The following is an 18363-nucleotide window of genomic DNA, read 5'->3' as shown; positions in this document are numbered from 1 at the left end:
TCTATCTGAAGCAGTTCTTAGGGAGAGATTTATAGCTTAAAGCCATATAGTAGAAAAGAAAATATACATTTAATTCAATCATCTAAACTTTGCCTTTGAAACTAAAAAAGTAAAATAAATTAAACTCACAGTAAGTAAAAAGAAAGAATAAAAAGTATCAATAAAATAGAAAAGAGCAAAAAGAGATAAAAACCAATAATACCAAAAGCTGTTCCTCATAAAGACCAGTAAAACTGAAAATGTCTAAGCTGGACAGATTAAGAAAAAAAGGAAGAAGAGAGACATGACCAATATAAAAAGAAAAAGCATCACTCTAGACCCTAGACTCATGGAAAGGAAAATAAGGAAATGTCATGAAAATTTTTATATCAAAAAATTGATAACTAAGTGAAATGGACAAATTCATTGAAAGGCACAACTTACCAAAATTGACTCAAAAAGAAAGAAAAAAATCTAAAAGCTTTATGTTTGTTAAATTTCCTTTACAGTGAAAAACCTTCCCATGCCTGGGGCTGGTGGTGGGAATGGGGATAAACTGGAAATGGGCATGAGAGATCTTATTAGGGTAATAAAAATATTCTAAAACTGATTCATGTTGATGGTTGTATAATTTGGTAGTTACTAAAAATGACTAAATTGTATCCTTGAAATTAGTGGATTTTATAAGTAAAATTCATCTCAACAAAGCTGTTTGAATAAGATAAACAAAGTAACTATAAAAATCCTTCCCACAAAGAAAATTCTAGGTCCAGATGGCTTTCCTTGGTGAATGTGATCAACAATTTAAGGGAAAATGTCAATCTTACACAGACTCGTTCAGAAAATAGGGGAGAAGGAAGCAGAAATGGTGAAAATTTCACAAAACATATATTTTACAAAGAACTTGTACATAAGGAAGATTATATATTACACACACATACAGAAAAAGTATATGTTCACTGAAGAAGATACACAAAAGGCAGTAGGCACATGAAAAGATGTTCAGCACCATTAGTTTTCAGGGATAAGCAAATTAAAACCAAAATGAGATCCCATTACCTATTACAAAGGTTAAAATGAAAAAGACTGACCATTGTGAGTGTTAGAAAGGATACAGCAGAGCTAGTACTTTTATACACTGCTGGTCAGAATGCAAAATGGTGCAACCACTTTAGAAAAGTCTTTCTCAGTCTCTCATAAAGGTAAACATGCACTTACCATTCAACCCAACATTTCCACTTCTACCCAAGGAAATAACAGTATATGTCCACAGGTATTTCTGTATAAATGTTTATAGTGGTGTTATTCAAAATAACTATAAAATGGAAACAACCTAAATGCCCATCAAAAGGATAAATACATGTGGTATATCCATACAATGGAATACTACTCAGCTATAAAAGGGAACAACTAATATATACTAAACAGATATATCTCAAAAATGTTATAGGAAGTAAAGGAAGAAAGACAGTGTATGCAATATGACATCTTTTATATGAAATTCTAGAAAAGTCAAAGTTAATATGTAGTGAGAGTAGATCAGCCTGGGTCTGAGAATAGGGGACAGATTGAGTAAACAGGGGTATAAGGTACCTTTCCAGGGTGATGAAAATGTTATATATCTAATTTGTGGTGGTTTTTAGTATATTAAGTTTTATGCTTAGTTTATATTTTATAAACTCATCAATCATATATTTAATATGCATATACTTTTGTTTATGTAAACTATACCACAATAAAGTTTATATATAAGGTTAAGATCCAATTATCTGGGCAAATTTTTCAACTCATCCATTTTTATTATCTATAAACTGAAGAGGTTTTTTTTTTGTGGCTCTCTGAGATTTAACATTTCTTTCAGCTCTAATTATATGCCATGATTTTTATATAAGTTTTGATAAAATAACTTGCATGATGCCGCCTCATGAACTTTTACACTTATATTTATGTTGCTTCTTGTAAAACATTATTTCCCTATAAATCCAACAGTGATTAATATTATAACTAACACTTTAAAAAAGGAATTGATAAAAGTGCTTTAGAAATCTCTTTCAAATACTGATAATGTCTTACCTAGGATGTTAAGACCATACCTGTCTTGCTCCTACTTCGGGTCCACTCTTAGAAATCTCTGAATATAAAATGCGGTGGTATCCCATGATATTATCCACAATAGTCTTCTCTAAGCCAGATTTGTCACAATCGTCTCAGCCTTCTTCACATCCCGTCACATTTTAGCAGTTATAAAGATTGGTTCCTTGTGATTTTTCGTTAAGTCTCCCTTTCTGAGGCTTGTTCATCCTGGTGTTCTTACCTATAGGAAAAGGTTTCAAGTCCATGGGATGGTAAGTCTGCATTACATAGTTATTCCAGTCAGGAAAGATATATGGAGAGATGGCCAGTCTATAAAAGGTAACCTGATAGAGTCAAACGTAGTTAAGAACCTGGTTACTTATTTCGAGAGCAGCTCAAAATTGTATGTCTGCTAAGAGTTGGGGCACTTCTGACTCAATCATAACTGAAAGGATTCTTTAGGGACTCTATGAAATCAAAAGATTAAATTAAGACAAGTTAAAACAACTTTAGAGGGCTGACAGAAATGTTCTACATCTTGATAGGGATAGTGGTTACATGGGTAAATATATCTGTCAAAAGTCATGGATTCACACACTTAAGATGTGTGCACGTTCTCCATACAAACATAACTTGAAAAGGTTAACAACCATTTTACAAGAGTAACTTTACAATGGAGAAACATGTCAAACACTACCTCAGCCAGGTGATCAAGGTTAATATCAACAATGATAAGCCACATTGATAGTATATACCCTTGATGTTATGCGATAAAACTGGCACTTTACCTCTGTGATCTCCTCCCCCAAACCCATAACCCCATTATAATTGTGAGGAAAATATCAGAGAAATCCCAGTTGAGAGACATTCTACAAAACATCTGGCCAGTACTTCTCAAAAGGGTCAATGTCATCAAAAACAAGGAAAGCCTGAGAAACTGTCACAGTTAAGAGGAACCTAAGGAGACATGATGACTAAACATAATGTGATATCCTGGATGGGATCCTGTAACAGAAAAAATACACTAAGTGAAAACTAAGGAACTATGAATAAAGTATGAACTTTAGTTAATAATAATGTATCAATATTGTCATTAATTGTGACAAATTAATATAAGGTGCTAATAATAAGGGAAAGTGGGTGTGGGGATATCAGAACTCTCTGTACTATCTTTGCACCTTCTTTGTAAATATGAAGCTCTTCTCCTAAAATAAAAGATTATTAAAATCATTCTGAATGAGAGACAAGTCTATAAAATACGTGGGAGCTCAAACATATCCATGAAGGAGGCAGTGTTCATGTTATCATATAATTTATTGTCAAAATCTGAACATGTTTTGAAGTAGAAGGGGATGCAATTAATAATTATATCAGAACAAGAGGCATAAACTGAGATGTATGGTCCCCCTAAGTACAAAGTCGTATTAAATATCCAAGCTCTTGTTTCACATTTCCTGTGTTTCAATCCAAACTCTACCACTTGCTAATTAAGTAAATTATTTCACCTCGCTGAGCATTATTTGCAATTTGAGAAAGAGAGTAATATTTACCTTGTAAAATTTGGGAGAATTAAATGAGATGATCAAATTAAAGAGCTTACTTAGCAAATGCCTGGCACATAATCAGTACTCAATAAATGGTAGATGACAATTTGTGTATATTTGGACATTAGTGAATTTTGCTGAAGCATGCCTGCATAATTACACTGAATCCTCTACACTAATGCATCCTCTTGTTTTTCATCCTAACCAACAGTAGTCATACAAATACTTACTCTTTAATAGTTAGCTCAGATGTGACATGACAACTTCTAGGTCCCACCCAGGATGTGTTAGGAGACTGAATGTCGTCTACAATAATGATGATGAAGGTTATCATCATAACCATCATCATCATAAATGATACTGACTACATAGCTTCTTTTCCTTTCAGTAACTCTCACTTCACCTTATCTTGGTGGGTCTGTCAGTATCATGGTCCCAGCACCCAGCTGCAGAAGTGGTATATGGACAAGGCTAAGGCACATCCTCTTAGATACAGAATTTGCTCCAGAAATGGGCCTAAGACTAAAGCAGAGTCAATAAATGTCATGTGAGGAAAAGAGGTAACTTTACCTTTGGAATCATGACCTCTAATGACATTAACCCACATCTGCTAATGGTCTTCTTTGCAACAATGTGGAAAGACAACTCAGAAGCAAACAATATTAAGAGGTAGAGAAGGAGATAGAGTTCAGGTGCCATGGTTTGAATTCCTGAGTCCAGCTGTGCATGGACTCAGGAGTTCAAACCTGAATGCATCCTCATGCAAATTTTTTTTCCTACTTAAGCTAGTTTGAATTCCTTTTTCTGTCACTTACAGTCGAAGAAGCCATAAGTAATAGAGTGAATTGTCTGTCTCACTCTGCACTCGCCTACAATAGCTTTTATACTATTCATGGTTTCTTGAATTTTTTTTCCCCTCCCTAGACTTACATCTTGGATAAAGACTGAAGTTCAGAGACTCGGTGTTTAACAACTTGGAATCCTTCCCTCTTGGTTGATAATTTGTAAATGTTGGCTGAATAAATGAATTATACAGTTCTTACACAGGTGAGCTCAATTACTGGTCCTCCATCATTAGAATTTGCAAACAGTATGTGAACAGAAGGACACAGTCTCTGGTTTGATTCTGGACATTTTCCTCCTCCATTATCGTCTCCATTTCAATCTGTTATGAGGTCATTTTTCTCTGATGCCTTGCTTCTCCTTGAAGAACAGGTTTTTGTGAGATAGCTCACACATACTCTTTATTTGTTCATTATTCCTGCATTAAAGTTCAAGGGGCTTTTCTTGTTGTTTCGTGTTAGTCTTTCATCTGTATAGCTGTCATTTTATTTCTATGCATTTGCAATTCCTTGCTCACATTTGCTCAATGGGAATATTCTCCATGCTCAGCAGACCTCTTTCAATTGTAAGTGATGGAAACCTAACCCAAACTAGATGAAGCAAAAAAAAAAGGTTACTTTGTTGACTCATGTAGCTGGATGTCCAAGGGGCAACCTGAGCTTCAGATACGGCTGGATCCAGGTGATTAAAGAAGTCTTGAGGCGCTTCATCATTCAGGGTCTGTTTGCCTTTGTATCTTTTTGCTTGGTGGCTTAGTTATCTCCTGTTGTGGCTAGGCTCTTTGCATTGACAGGCAAGATAATCACTGTCCCAGCTACTTTATAAAATCATTACAGGTCAAAATGCTAAAGTAATAGATATCTCTATGCCAATGACCACAGAACAAGTACAGAAAGTAGCATGAAAGTAATCTAGTTGGGCAAAGCTGAGTCATGCTTTACACCAGGAAGTGATCAGACACTGTGGCTGAGAGACTCAAGAAAACTATGTGGGTGATAGAGGAACAATTCCACACTGGGATTAATAGCTGTCCACTAAATACAAAGTAAAAAAACCAAAAAAAAAAACCCAAAAAATAATTCCCTTTTATTGTAACTAGGGAAAGCTAGTCCTCAAGATAGCCCTTTCTTCATGACTTTTTCCATCTTCCATTCTAAGACACATCTGGACATCAAAATGGCAAGCTTAAAATCCCTATCACCATCACCATACTCTACTCTAGAGTCTGACTGCCTTGTCCAGCCATCAAAGACAAATATTTAACTCTTTTTGCCTATTACATGTAGGATCACATAATACAAAAAGTTAACAAGAACTGAGTTCAATTAAATTAGAATATTAAATATTTTTGTGGACTCTCCACACCCACCAAGCACATAGTCAACGCTCATGCAGCCCACTTCACCTGCTTGCATTAAGGCTTGACTCCCACACCTGCCTCACTTCTTACAGCCACGACTGTTTTCCTTAGAATTTCTAAAATATCACAATGGACTGCTTAAAATCTTGGAACAAATGTCTACTCACAATAGCTAACATATGGTAAGATTATCTTCAGTTTGGTGTCTCAGTTTGGATCTAGACTGTACATTATTTAGATCAATCGTTCTCAACCAGGGGTAGTGTTGTCTCTGGTGGATATTTGGCATTCTCTGAGACATTTCTGATTATCATGACTGAGTAAAAGACTGTCATATCTCCATGTATCTGGTGGGTTGAGGCCAAGGATGCTGCTAAACATTATACAATGCATAGGACAGCAAACAACAAAAAAATGTGTCACTCCAAAATTTTAGTGCTGAGGTTGAGAAACCCTGATCGAGATGAATACATTTGGGGGAAATTTTTATTTTATTATTTAAATTCTTTATCACATACAGTATGAAGAATATAAACAGGTAAAGAAATAATTATTTGAAGGAAAAATGCAGTAGGCAAGAATAATTATTGATGATTTTAATTCTCTTTATAACTCTTTTCTTTCATTATTTCTTTTTTTTTTAAAGCCATCATGTCCTATTATGGAATTCCAATTGGGTTCTTAGATCTTTAATAGAACAAAAACGTGAAATAAAAATCAAAAAGCACTAAAACACAAGAAACCATGGTCCTAGTTCCCATTATATCTTTTAGTAGAGTTATGACTTGGGAAAATCATTTAATCCCTTAAAAACTAATTTTCCAACTTTTCAATATGAAATACTTAAATTATTGTTTTAAAATAAAATGTTAATCTACTAAAGAAGAACACAATGTAAAAAGAAACCCAAAGAAATGCTATGAGGGGAGAAAACCAAGGAATCAAAAACCCTAATTTAGCTTACCTTCTTTCTCCACAATGGTACTGAAACAGAAATTTTTCTAGAGTCATCTCACTAATCACTGAATTCAATGAGCTCTACTTTCCTTTCCAGCTCTAATGTTTAATTACTAAATCAAACTTTATCTGTCCTAGGCTCCGTTTTTAAAATATTTTGCTCTCTATCAAGGATTAAAGTTTGACCTAATAAAATAACCAAAACTATCCTCTTAGAAACCATCAGGGAGTAATATTTCTGAGATAAACAGAGAGGAATCTTAGAGAATTATTCGAATACTTATAAGAATAATGCCAATCTAGAGCAGGTGACATTTTACATGAGGATGCCATTTTGCTTCTGCCAAATTATGTGAGAAGATGGTTTATTCAAGACTTGTCTAAAAGGGACAGCTCCAAAATGCCAAGCCACAGAGCAAGCCACGTTCCAGAAACAGGAACAAGTGATGGAAGATCACTCCTGACAGCATTCACTTGATATAAGAAAACAATATGTCTCACATACAGAAAACCAGTTATGAATTGAAAAGAAAATTTTAAGTATGAAACAAAATTTTCTTTGTTAACCAGTGGATTCTTCTAAGAATGTTTATGCTCAAAATTTCAAATAAGATTTTGGAATGCCAGAAAATGAGCAGGAGTGTAAGACCAGTAGAAGTACTTACTAAGAATGTGTTCATCTCTTCTAGTTTGTCCATTTGTTGGTGTACAATTGTTCATAGTAGTTTCTCATATTCCTTTCCATTTGTGTGGTATCTAGGTGTAATGTACCATCTTTCATTTATAATTTTATTTATTTGAATCCTCTTTTATTTTCTTGATAAGTCTAGCTAAAGGTCTGTGTGTTTTGTTTATCTTTTCAAAAACACTCAAGTTTCAGGGATCTTTTCTATTTTCTTTTTAGTCTCTTATTCATTCATTTCTGCTCTGATCTTTATTTGTTTCCTCCCACTAACTTTGGTCACAGTTTGTTCTTCTTTTTCTAGTTCTTTGAGTTGTAAAATTAGGTTGTTTATTTGAGATCTTTCTTTTTTCTTCATGTAGGTACTTATCACTAAAAACTTCCCTCTTAGAACTGCTTTAGATGCATTCCGTAAGTTTTGGTATATTGTACTTTCATTTTTATTTGTCTCAAGAAGTGGTTTTGATTTCTCTTTTGATTTCTTCCTTGACCCACTGGCTGTTCAGTAGCATGCTGTTTAATCTCCACATATTGGTTAATTTTTCAGTTTTCTCCTGGTAAACTAGGAGAAACTCGGAAACTAGGAACTTTTAGTTTTATGCAACTGTGGTGCAAAAAGGCTTTTGATATGATTTTAATCTTCTTTATTTTTTTCAAAGAAGACAGTCAAACAACTACATGAAAAAGTCCTCAACATCACTAATCACCGGAAAAATGCAAAACCACAATGAGATACCATCTCATACCTGTCAAAATGACTATTATCAGAAAGACGAGAAACAACAAGTGTTGGCAAGGATGTAGAGAAAAGGAACTCTCCTGCACCATTGGTGAGACTGTAACTTGGTGCAGCCACTATGGAAAACTAAGAGGGTTCCTCAAAACATTAAAAATAAAACTACTACATGATCCAGCAGTCCCACTTCTGGGTATATATACAAAGGAAATGAGAACAGGATCTTGGGAGAGATATCTGCACTCTCATGTTCATTGCAGCATTATTCACAATAACCAAGATATGGAAACAACCTAAGTGTTCCTCAGCAGATGAATGAATAAAGATGAGGTGGGGGGGTGTATATACATATGTACATATCATTCAGCCATGAGAAAGAAAGACATCTTGACATTTGTCACAACATGGATAGAACTTGAGGGCACTAGGCTAAATGAAATAAGACTGACACTGAAAGACAAATATTGTATGATCTCATTTACATATGGAATCTAAAAAAACCAAACAAACAAAACCCAAAATTCATAAAACTTGTAGAAACAGAGAAAAAAAGCGTGGTTACCAGGAGCTGGGAGGTGGCAGAGAAGTGATATGTTGGTCAAAGGTTATAAACTTCTAGTTATAAGATAAATAAGTTCTGGGGAATCTAATGTACAGTATAGTAATTTACGTTAATAATACTGTATTGTATACATGAAAGTTGCTAAGAGAGTGTATCTTAAATATTCTTACCACAAAAAATAAATGGAAATTATGCTACATGATTCAGGTATTAGCTAATGTTATGGTAGTAATTACTTTGCAATATATATGTGTATCAAATCAACATGTTGTACACCTTAAATTTACCCAATGTTATATATCATTTATATCTAAATAAAGCTGGAAAAAAGTACTTACTAAGTTTCTTTGCTTCATGCCTTCTCCTCTCTTAATCAGCCTCACCAATTATTTTGGTTTAAGATTCTCTGCTAGGTTTTCCCTTTGATGCATCTTTCCTGGATGTCTTTGTGAAGAAAACATAAACGAATAGAAATTCCATTGCATGGCTCTGTCACTATTTGAGTGTACACTTGACTTCAGAAGGTCTTTATTTGCACCGAACCTTTAAACATGTTGAAGTTCCGATATTTGGGCTTTCAAATCTAATCAAACTTATCCTGGAGTAGAAGGGATTCACACCTCAACACAAACAAGGTTTCTTTTAACCTATCACATGGGTGGACTTTGAGGGCATTATGCTAACTGAAGTAAGTTGGAGAAAGACAAATACTGTAGGATATCACTTATATGTGGAATTTTTAAGAAGTCAAATTCATAGAAACAGAGACTAGAATGGTGGTTACTAGAGGCAGGGGGTTGGGGGTAATCAGGAGATGTCAGCCAAAGAGTACAAACTTCCAGTTTTAAGATGAATAAGTTCTCTGGGTCTAATTACTTTACGGTGATTTTAGCTAATAAAACTGTTTAATATACTTGAAAGTTGCTAAGAGTAGACCTTAAATGTTCTCACCACAAAAAAGAAATGGTAGTTATGTGACACGATGGAGGTGTCAGCTAGCACTACGGTAGTGATCATTTTGCAATATATAAATGTATCATATCAACATATTGTATACCTTAAACTTACACAATGTTATATGTCAATTATATATTAATAAAGCTGGAGAATTTTTTTTTAATTCCTGTTGTTTCTTTCCCTTCTTTCTTTTTCTATTAGTGTTAAATATCTTGGCTTTTTCTTTTTATTCCAAAGCAAAATTTCCCAAGTGACTAATATAGAATAGTAATCCCAAAAAGTGTTCTTTTTTTTTTTTTTAAGAAAATAGATGACCAAATATACCCTCTTTGGGATATTTGCCAAATAAAATTTGCCAAATAAATTTTCTGAAGTCCTGCAGCAAAATTAACTTTTTAAATTGTTTCCTCAAGATATCTCACAAGTGAACTCTACCCCAATGCTCTCCTTTATATTTTTCAAGTAATAGCTACTAAAACCTGTGAAGATAGCAGAACTCATTCTGGAAAATGCTGGTCTTTTATTTGTATTATTTCTTTCCTCCTCTTTCCTTCTTTCCAAGAATTTGCAATCTTCATTCTGGCTTATATGTTACTCCCTTTGTAGCAAAGCACTTTTGCAAGAATCCCCAGTGATGCTGAATGTCTGATTTTAATAGTGTCTTTTAAGTCTTCATCATAATTGAGTTTTCTGCAAGGTACAAGAAACCTCCCATCATTTACTACCTGGTTCTCTTTGTCCCTTGATTTTCAAGGAACCATTTATATCATCTGATTCTCACTCCTTTTATAGGTCTCTTTTCCCCCTTGATTCTCTTTGTATCATCTTATAAATACATCTTCACCAGGAATCCACTGTTAGTTCTACTATTTCTTTTGTTTTATTTCCTCTTCTTGTGTGATCTCATTCACTGCATGTGTTCAATTATAAGTGTATACTAACGACTCTCAAATCAGTATCTCCCGCCCAGACTCCAGTCCTGAGCCTAGGAATCAAATTTCAGTGGTTCCCAAATACTAGTCTGTAGTTTACAAACTTTGGGTAGGAATTTCGTGTTTCTTTTTTTTTTTTTTTAAGCTCAGCGCTCATTAGAGTGCCTTCATCATTACACATACTTGATACATGTTGGTTAGATCAAAACTCTGAACCAAATTAACTACATGGTTTAATAATACATCTGAAAGTTTGAAGTCTATTTAACTTGCCATTGGTTAAATCACTTAATTTCTTTGTCTGTCAGCTCCATTTGAAAATTGGAGAAGATAGACGAGATAATTGCTATGATTCCTATTAACATTACCTTTCAGTTTCTAAAGTCTCTATTATCTCTTTTAAGATGAAAAAAATCTTGTAAAAAAACACCTAAAACAAGAGAAGCCTTAACTAAGCAGTTATGTTATTTCAGTTTGAATGCATTCATTTAATACACTTTTCTGAGTGCCAAATATGTGTCAGGCACTGGGCTCACAATTTTATTAAGACAACTAAGAAATACTAGGTATAAACAGAAAGATAACTCTAAAGAATGTAACTTACATTTCCTTTTTAAGTCTTATATTTTCTTATATATGAGTTAAAAAAATATTCCACCAAATCTTAATTGAATCTAAAATGAGTGTGAAAAGTGGCCTAAAAAACTTATAAATTCATTGTTAAGGGTACCACTAAATAAATATTTATGCTAAAATATTTTCATAATTTTTTAAACTTGTAATAAAGTCGATCCTAGTTGCAAGGACTTAGAAGGCAGTCTTTAAAAAAAAACTGTGTTAAACATTAAATAATTACTTCATTTTGTGTTTGCTATAAATTTCGAAAATATAAAGGAAAATCAGAGAGAAAATAATATTAGCCTGATATTGATCAGAAGTGCTGGAAGGCAAAATAATGACATCTACTCATTATCAGAGTTAAGAGATGTTATGAATGGGGCATCTGGCACATAGCAGTTCATGAGCAAAAAAAAAAAAAACAAAAACTCCATAAAAGCATTGGATATCACCCTGCTCACAATATTTCAGAGCTATATATATGAATCAGAAATCTCAGGAGACTGAGAAATATTTAAATGTAACCCTCCTCATACTGGAATGAAGTACTTTAAAATAAATAGTAGCTGATGTAGACTGACAATTAGTGATAAGGGCACATGTTTTTATCCAGATATTTTTACATCTTTAAAACTCGATCTAAATTATCAAGTAAAATTTTACATAAAATACTGAAGAAAAACTGGCATAAGAATAAATGACATAGGGGCCTCTTTTTAATACGTGAAACGATGTACTTTTAGCTTTTGTGCTTGGTGGGATTTACTACGTAAAACATGGATGAGTGTTTGTTATCTCCCTTTTAGACCCTCACTGCATTCAGAGTCCAGTCCTTATTCACCTTGGTCTTCCCAACACATAGTTGAGTAGGTGTCCAGGAGAAGGGGCTCCAGAAGGCTATTGAATTCAGCCAGGCTAAAAGACACAAGAAAAGAAATACAAGATACATGCATGATTGATATTATTATATAAAATGTGTGTAAACACGGGAGAAGCCCTTTTAACTGCTCAGTTTAACTCACCTATTGGGTTAACTAAGAATCCCAATTTTCTTTGCAAGATTTAAAACTTATGTTCATCAACCAAGGATGGCACCAGGATACTAAATTATGGTCTAATACTCTCCCATTTCTGCCACCACCAGATAAGCTGCATGTTTATCAAGAATAATTTGTGCTTTTTCTCAATTTTTTCCCCCAGGTGTCCTTTTTATTACTTCTTTGTTATTTATATAACCTAATGGAATATGAGCATGGAAAGAGCAGTTCTTTTGAAGTCTGTGCTTAATGGTTTCAAAATACTTAAGCAGGTTACAAACAAAGTCTTGAATTATGTATAGAAAAACATAAATTTAAAAAGTTAGGCAGAGGAATATAAAATCTATGAGGATTATAGTCTTGGATCATTTTACAAATGCATTTATGTTCTCATTTCACTTAAAAAAGACAAACAACATGGAAATAAAAGACAATGCATTATAAATACAGTTTATACAACATAAGTAAATTCATGTTAAGAAACAAAATAAAACAAAAACCAAATAACAGTAAATGTAGCCCTGCTTCAAATTATTATAAAGTGAATGACAGTTAAAACAGTACATCTATATCAAACATTTTTAAATGACTCCCCTCTTTAAATTATTTCTGTCATTAATTGACCAGTGAGGCCAGTCATAGTGAATAAAAGACTATTCTGTCCAAAGTAAACATAATATATGATACCAGATGTCAAAATTTAAAACACTTTCCTAGTACCTCTTCTTACAGGTAAGCCAATTTCTTTCTTTGTGCCCATTCTACCATGAAGGCTTGGCCATGAAGTTTGTTACCTCAGGTAAAAATAGAGCAAGTTCAGCACAGAATAACACAGTCACTATTCAGCTTCAAGTCTCAATGCTGACTTATTTTTTTTCCTATTAGAAAAAACTTATCTAATACCATATGTCAACAACAATATCAGAATCTCAAAACTCCAAGGGATCTTGTACCTAACAAGGTAGAAGGCAGTGTTGGATTAAAAAAATATATTAATTAGGTGTGTATTTTAGTTAGTGGTCTCACAGTCATTTATATATAACTTTTAAAAAAAACCTCTTCTTGCAAGAGAGGTACCTAGAAAATTATTTTGCTTTGAAGGTCTGCTTTTTAAATTGCATGGTGATGCCTCTTCACTTGCTAAATACCCTGAAAGTTCTTCCCTCTGGAAAGGATTTGCTAGCTGTTGTTTATAGCTAAGGAAAGAGTGGCTTGATATGTTTAAGAAGAGAGTAGACATGAGATACTGTCAGGTCTGCATAGGATTGGAGAGGGATCTAGAAGTCCCGGTACACCCCCAGTGGAATTGCTGAGAATTGAGAGCTAAACTTGCTGGGAGGCTGAAACCACCATGGTGAGGGAATAGGTAGCCATGGGATGGATGCCTTGACATGAATAGTCTACGCCAGGACCTGGAAAGCAGGCATTTCTGAGACTCAGAGCATCTGAAGCAAAGAAAATCAAGATGGAGCCAAGTTACTGCAGAAAGGGAACCACTGTACTCTGAAAAGACCATGAGTTACACCAGCTTTAAGCTACTTCAGCTGCAGGTAGAGCAAGATGTGAAACCATGACTCAGAGTCTAGTTAAGATCACTTATGGGTAATCTAGAATTTATTGTAAGTCAGGAAGAGAAGAACATGCAGACCATAGGCCCCTTTGTCAAATCTGTGGGCACAGATAGGTATCCCTGTGCACCTAGAGGGGGCCTACATTGGGAAGGAAACGATGGAACACCCTTTGAGATGGGATGAATAACCTTGATAGTAAGTGTGAACTATGACTTCACTGAGTATTCACCTCATAATGAATTACATTCCCTTAGGAAGTTTAAGTTTTTCTGAAGTACACTTATGGAGGAATAAAGCATCATATTTTATTCTTTCCACATTTGAGTGGGAGCAAATATGTGTGTGTATATATATATATACACACACACACACATATTCACTCAAAGATATATACATACAAATCTAAGAATAGAAAATTAAAGTATCTGGGAGGAAAACCATCTTGATCTCTCTGCAGAGAAAAAAACATTTGTTCGATTGATTCTATGGAAATTGGAATGAATGAAAATGTGCAGTTCTTGTCTTCGTTTTACTTATTAAAATGATTCATGAACAGTTTTTAAAAATAGGAACTCTTTAGTATACACCCTCAGAATGTTTTCAGACAGTCATAAGAATTCATGTCCCAGAGTTAAATTATTCTGATAGATGTAAATATCAATATCAAAGAAGTGCAGAATAAAAAATTCTTATTTTAATACTTCTTAAGTGAAAATGGGATATTGAGGCAGTTAACAGCTGAGGGTGAGATGGGGGAACCCATCTTAGATGAGGTGCACAGGAAAAGTATCTCCAAGTAAGAAACATGTCAGGCAGGACAGAAACATGAGAAGGGACTAATTACAAAAGGAGCTGAGAGATAGAATAAAGAAAAAAGAGAAAGGAAGACAGAAAGGCTGATAGGAAGGCATGCAGGTTAAAGAAAGGAAAGGAAGGAAAGAAAGGGAAAGAAAGAAAGAGAAAGATTCTCCCTCTGGGGGAAAGTGTGAGGCTAGGTGTTGGAAAAGAGATCGGAGCACAGAACTAAAATAAGAACAGAGTAGCTGCAGTGAGATGAGCAAGGTGGAAAGTGACACCAGATGACGTTGGAGCAAAGGTCAGCAGCCAGGACATGGCAGTCATGAGAAGGCCTTGCTGTAACTGCAAAAATGTAAGAGCTGTTCATTTTTGAAATATCAAATGTCTGACAGGGCAAAAAGAAATGAGTTCTTTGCCATGATTTAAGAATTCTGTGATCATGCTTGCCTTCTAAAGTACTAAAATCCTTTCTATCACAAACACTTCTCACAAACACTTCTCCACTCTGTCGAGCTTTGATGCTCTTCCTACCATCAATTCCTAATAATGCAAAGATGCCCAGTGTATGAGCACTGTAGAGTGTGCGTGTGTGTGGTTTCAGAAAATAATATTGTTTTTTTTTCCCAATAGGAACGAGAATGTTTTGAGGCTCAAGCATCTAGGCACACACAGTTCAACGGATTTACTTTGGGTCACATGCCTGGCCTACCACCTAGATCTACTTTACCATTCTCCTAACTGTGGTCCAGAATAGCCACAGGCCATGAGTTCTAACAGATGTGATCTCCTCCTGTACTTATAATGACTGCTTCCATATTTCTTTCTCTTCTCTTATAAACTCTGAGTCCAGTCTAATCCCCCACCTTCCTTGGGGTCAACTAACAAACCTATTTCATACTCTATTAATGATTCTTTCTTTTTTAATTTTTCCAAATATCTTTTCCAAAGCAGAGATTATTAAATAAATTATTTCCCAGAACACTCAGAAATGATTGAATTAATCAGAAAGTTTTAAGTAGAATTCATTTCTGAGGAATACACGAATTTCTGGAAGGGGGCAAATCATGATGAGTTCCTAGACTCTTTTGCAAAATTTGGAAGTTCATAAAATAAATTAGAGGTTTCAGGTTGTTTCAATCTGTTTTCTGAGGTTTCAACCTGTTTTCTGAGGAAAATAAAACAAAACAAAACACAGTAACTGCAAGCACTATAAACTCTTACAATTAATAAAGGTTCCAAGGTTTTTATTATCTTTATTTTATTACTATTATAAATAATTTTAAAATATAATGTACTATGAAAGTCCTTTTGTATTCATTAATTGTATTTATACTTAATAACCACTGGAGTTCCCTGATATTTAATTAGATTATTTATTTTTCATTTTGTTAGGTCAGATTTCAGTATCTAAAAGATGAGTGGGGTAGCTGTAACTTCTACTAATGAAGACACTGAGTTTTTGGAGACATTTTCTCTAACCCGTTTTCCCTCAAGTGCTTTGCTTAAACTATTTTTCCAAAGTAAGATAAACTTTTTCAAAGCCTGAATTAGGGTAAGTTGAGACAAACATATTTCATTTCAGATATGCAATGAAGAATATATTCTTAAAATTGCCAGCAGCAGTAAATGACATACAAACAGAGCAAACAGCAGCACGCTGAGCCCCAGCAAGTCCGCCTGTCCTTTGTGTGCATTCTTTTCATCTTTCCCACAGTCTTTAGGTGTCGCTAAAGAGGCTCCTAATAAATTGTTATATAGTCTTAGTATTCTAAAAATTGCAAGGAGGAATCATCGATGTCAAGAATTCTTTGAAAAAGCTACGTAAGAACCAAAGGTTGACACTCTCTCTCTCACTCTCTCTCTCTCTCTCTCTCTCTCTCTCTCTCTCTGAGTGTGGTTCCCAACAGGAAGCCAATGTGTACTGCATGCCTAGGCTTGAGTCTAAGCAATTATCTCTTGGCTAGAGTCAGGATGAGCAGAGATCCAAGTGTCATGGCTATATGACACTGAGAAGAAAGTGGCATTTGGTGGCTGAATGAAGCAAAACTCTGATCTTTGATTCATGGTGCTGTCATGTATCCTGGGATGAGCTAAGAAATTAGTGTGTTCCCTTTCATTTGTTGAAAGGAGCAGCCAAGTCTCTGTGGGTGATATTCTGTTAGGAACTGGAAAATTCACTACACCAGAAATGGGCAGCCATCCTAAATTTTCTATAAGACAAATTAACTTGGACAATATCATTGGAACTTCTACCTGGGGTGATCCAAAAGTAATGACAATTTCGATCAAAAAGTATAAATTCAACTGTATTTGAGTTAAGAGGGCTCATAATCACTAATAGAAAAACATCAAAAATATTTTCCTTCAGACTATACTACAAAGCTACAGTAATCAAGCCAGTATGGTACTGGCACAAAAACAGGAATATAGATCAATGGAACAGGACAGAAAGCCCAGAGATAAACCCACCCACATATGGTCACCTTATCTTTGATAAAGGAGGTGAGAATATACAATGGAGAAAAGACAGCCTCTTCAATAAGTGGCGCTGGGAAAACTGAACAGCTACATGTAAAAGAATGAAATTAGAGCACTCCTTAACACCATACACAAAAATAAACTCAAAATGGATTAAAGACCTAAATGTAAGACCAGACGCTATAAAACTCTTAGAGGAAAACATAGGCAGAACACTCCATGACATAAATCACAGCAAGATCCTTTTTGACCCACCTCCTAGAGAAATGGAAATAAAAACAACCAAATGGGACCTAATGAAACTTAAAAGCTTTTGCACAGCAAAGGAAACCATAAACAAGACAAAAAGACAACCCTCAGAATGGGAGAAAACATTTGCAAATGAAGCAACTGACAAAGGATTAATCCCCAAAATATACAAGCAGCTCATGCAGCTCAATATCAATAAAACAAACAACCCAATCCAAAAATGGGCAGAAGACATAAATAGTCATTTCTCCAAAGAAGATATACAGATTGCCAACAAACACATGAAAGGATGCTCAACATCACTAATCATTAGAGAAACGCAAATCAAAACTACAATGAGGTATCACCTCACACCAGTCAGAATGGCCATCATCAAAATATCTACAAACAAGAAATGCTGGAGAGGGTGTGGAGAAAGGGAACCCTCTTGCACTGTTGATGGGAATGTAAATTGATACAGCCACTATGGAGAACAGTATGGAGGTTCCTTAAAAAACTAAAAATAGAACTACCATACGACCCAGCAATCCCACTACTGGGCATATACCCTGAGAAAAACCATAATTCAAAAAGAGTCATGTACCACAATGTTCATTGCAGCTCTATTTACAACAGCCAGGACATGCAAGCAACCTAAATGTCCATTGACAGAAGAATGGATAAATAAGATGTGGCACATATATACAATGGAATATTAGTCAGCCATAAAAAGAAACAAAATTGAGTTATTTGTAGCGAGGTGGATGGACCTATAGACTGTCATACAGAGTGAAGTCAGAAAGAGAAAAACAAATAGTGTACGCTAACACATATATATGGAATCTAAAAACAAAACCAAAAAATTGTTCTGAAGAACCTAGGGGCAGGACAGGAATAAAGATACAGACATAGAGGATGGACTTGAGGACATAGGAAGGGGGAAGGGTAAGCTGGGACAAAGTGAGAGAGTGGCATGGACATATATACACTACCAAATGTAAAACAGAT

General features: G+C 34.7%; 1 protein-coding gene across 1 annotated transcript in view; it reads right to left on the bottom strand.

The window, feature by feature from the left end:
• The window catches only part of GRM7 (glutamate metabotropic receptor 7), a gene marked incomplete at its 3' end in the record, with an annotated part of 1084681 nt that overhangs the window by 817179 nt on the left and 249139 nt on the right, over positions 1–18363 (bottom strand). The window contains exons 4-6 of the mRNA XM_079934350.1: positions 12085–12158; positions 9075–9180; positions 2073–2293 (exon numbers count right to left, since the gene is read on the bottom strand). The remainder of the gene's footprint in view (positions 1–2072; positions 2294–9074; positions 9181–12084; positions 12159–18363) is intronic.

The sequence above is a fragment of the Stenella coeruleoalba genome (genome assembly GCF_951394435.1).
Source record: "Stenella coeruleoalba genome assembly, chromosome: 10".
Classification (NCBI taxonomy): domain Eukaryota; kingdom Metazoa; phylum Chordata; class Mammalia; order Artiodactyla; family Delphinidae; genus Stenella; species Stenella coeruleoalba.
This window is presented reverse-complemented; position numbering and strand designations above follow the sequence as displayed.